Source organism: Apium graveolens, chromosome 2 (genome assembly GCF_009905375.1).
Source record: "Apium graveolens cultivar Ventura chromosome 2, ASM990537v1, whole genome shotgun sequence".
Classification (NCBI taxonomy): Eukaryota; Viridiplantae; Streptophyta; class Magnoliopsida; order Apiales; family Apiaceae; genus Apium; species Apium graveolens.
Genome location: NC_133648.1, coordinates 107731087 through 107734731, shown reverse-complemented (window position 1 = coordinate 107734731; position 3645 = coordinate 107731087).

Genomic DNA, 3645 nt, shown 5'->3' with positions numbered 1-3645 from the left:
TTTCAGCCATACAAAAGGATTATGGCTTTACCAGGACTGCCAAGACTGAAATTCTCAACAAGATTGCCAACATAAGGAAAACTTGGAGGGAGCCCAATGCTTTGCCCAGAACTTTACTCATTCAAGAAAGGGGAATTACAATCCACAAATCACCTCATTGGTTGATGGAATTTAGAGATGATAAAGGAGTCAGAAGATTTTTCAGACTTGAAGACCAACTCAAGATTTCCAGCAATGAAACTCTCAAGGAAATGCAATCTAAGTTGGATATCAGTGATGAAGATGAAGCTGAATTCTACAGACAACTCCAACTCCAAATTGAGGAAAATGACAAAGGGGTAGGAAAGAAAATAAGGGAACAAAGAAGAAAAAGATGATTTGCTCAGACTAGAGGAGCACCCTTGGAAATTCTGTAAATCTTCAATTACCTCCTAGTACATACACTTTTGCAGCACTTTTAAATTTCTACTTAGTTTCAATTCATATATTTGTTAAGTATTTTGTTATCATCAAGTTAACCCTGAATTTATGTCTACAATTCTTATAGACATAAATAGGGGGAGATTGTTAGGAATATATGTGCATTAGTTTGATGATATGTTTAACAAAACACTTAAGTAGAAGTTTAGTGTTTGTAGCCTCAACGGATAAGACCACTTTGGCTATCCGTTGATGGTGCAGCTTTACTTAGAAATAAGTCTAGTGTTGTAGCACATTTCAGTCTCTGTATTTAAGATATAATTCTTGGAAGTTGAGAGAAAATATAAGTCATGTTGACTACTAGAAGATATGCAAATAGGAAGGCCAATTGTAAATATTTCATGCCTTGTAATTTTGTATAAATGAAGTGGTATCAACGGATATCTTAAAGACCTTCAACGGATGAGAAACAAAGCTTCAACGGATGTCTCTAAAGCTTCAACGGATAGAGCTTCAACTGCTAACACATCAACGGATAAAGCCATCAATGGATGAAGGCTTCAACGGATGTTCTGTTAAATAGCAGTTGATAAGTGGTAGTTGTAATAGCAGACAGAGGCACATGGGTTGACAGAGATAACTGAAATGTGGAAGCCTAATTTCAGGAACATCAGAAAAAGCAGCCGTTCTACTCTAGTACAAAGAGGCAATAGTCAACAAAGTACTTGAGTGATATGGAGAAGAAACAAGTGGAGAACTTATTTTATTATTGTATTTTTATCTTTGTCTTCACTTGTACACTTGGTGATATATAAACCAAGTAGCAGCTAGTAATTAGATAAGAATTTTTCCAGTGTTGTTTAGAAAAATCTTGAGAGAAAAATTATCTAGTTTGTACTAGGACGCAGCTGTGATCAACATCTAGAATCACAGATTTTCTGAAATACCATCTCTGGTGGAACAACAATCCACCAGAAAAGTTTTTAAGGTCTGTTATGTTCTTTACATTAGTGCTTGAATATATATCTGTCTGTATTAGCTTAAAGCAATTCACACACTTGTTTATCTTGAACACAAAGCCTTTAAAACTGCTCAAAACTTGAAAAAGTTTTGAGATTTACATTCAACCCCCCTTCTGTAAATCTCATTGTTAGTCCACTAGGAATAACAGATAGAGATGATGCTTTTTATGTTAGGGATGAAGTGCTAAAAATGAATGAATCTCTAAAAACTGAGTTAGAAAAGGAAAGAGAGATTATCAGGACTTGGACTAACTCTGGCAAAACAACTCAAAATTTGCTAAGTAGTGGAAACTGGAAAGAGGGCTTAGGTTATGGAAAAGATAAGAATGATAAAGGAACTGAAGAAATTAAGCTTGTTGGTAAGCAAAAGCCAAAGTTAAAACCTGTTAAGTTTGTAACTGTAATGTCTGAAAATGAGAAATCAGAAGTTAAAGAGGAATTAACTTTTGACAAACTAAAACAGGAAAAGACAGCTGAAGTGAACATAGGCTTAATGACAAAGAAGCAGCTTAAGCATAAGCTGAAAGATGTTAAGAATGCAAACAAGGTAAAATCACCTAGGAAAAATAGGAATGGAAAGGAAGGTGTGAATAAAAGCAATGATTATAAACCTGTTCCTGATGCTCCTAGGAAAACATGTCATAACTGTGGAAGTTCTAACCATCTGGCTTCTTTTTGCAGGAAGAATAAAAATATTAACTCCTTACCTTCCAAATTAGGAGTTAAGAGTCAGTCTGTTAGATACAAACCACAGAATCCTTGTTTTTATTGTGGTAGTTTATGGCATTCCATTTATACTTGTAAGGAATATCATAGTTTGTACTATGATTATTATCAAATAAAACCTTCTTTGAAGAAAGTTTCCATTGTTCCTTCTAGTGTAAATTCTGATTCAAAGTCTGATAGTGTAAGTTCTGATAAGAAAAATGTTAACATAAACTCTGATGCTAAATTCGCTGCAAATGTTAACAAACTTAATAAGGCCAAAGTATCCAAGCAAGTCTGGGTCCTTAAAACTAATAATTAGTGGTCTTTGTGATTGCAGGGCAACAGGAAAAATATTCTAGTTCTGGACAGTGGATGTTCAGGACATATGACTGGAAATAAGGCCCTGCTATCAGACTTTGTTGAGAAAGCTGGCCCAAGTGTTTCTTATGGAGATGACAACATTGAAAAAACATTGGGATATGGCAATATCAATCTTGAAAATGTCATAATTAAAGAAGTAGCTCTGGTCTCAGGACTTAAACACAATCTACTGAGTATAAGTCAAATATGTGACAGAGGTTATCATGTTGATTTCTTTGAAGAACACTGTGAAATTGTGAGTAAATCTACAGGCAAAGTTGTTCTAAAAGAATACAGGCATGGTAAACAAGTACTGATGGTTCTGCAATCTGTCTGATGAGTAGAGCATCAATGAAGAAAGCTGGAAATGGCACAAGAAACTCTCTTATTTAAATTTCAACAATATAAATGAACTGGTCAAGAAAAATCTTGTGAGAGGACTGCCAAAGTCAGTATTTGCTCCTGATGGCCTTTGTGATTCCTGTCAGAAGGCCAAAAAAGAAAATCTTCATTCAAGAGCAAGACTGAATCATCAATTCTTGAGCCTTATCATCTACTACATGTTGATCTATTTGGTCCAGTAAATGTCATGTCTATTGCAAAGAAGAAGTATGTGTTGGTCATAGTGGATGAGTTCACCAGATACACATGGGTGTATTTCTTGCACACAAAAAGTGAAACTGCATCTATCTTGATTGATCATGTCAAACATTTGGATAAAATGGTCAAAGATTCTGTGAAAATTTTAAGGAGTGATAATGGCACTGAGTTCAAGAATTTGATAATGGAAGAGTTCTGCAAAAACCATGGAATAAAGCAGGAGTTTTCTGCTCCTGGAACTACACAGCAAAATGGAGTTGTTGAAAGGAAGAATAGAACTCTCATTGAAGCTGCACATACAATGCTTGAAAAAGCAAAGCTTCCAACCTATTTCTGGGCTGAAGCTGTGCAGACTGCTTGTTTTACTCAAAATGCAACACTCATTAACAAGCATGGAAAAACACCATATGAGATGGTGAAGAAAAAGAAGCCAAATCTGAAATACTTTCATGTATTTGGATGCAAGTGTTTTGTTCTCAAGACTCATCCTGAACAGCTATCCAAGTTTGATTTAAAAGCTGATGAAGGAATCTTT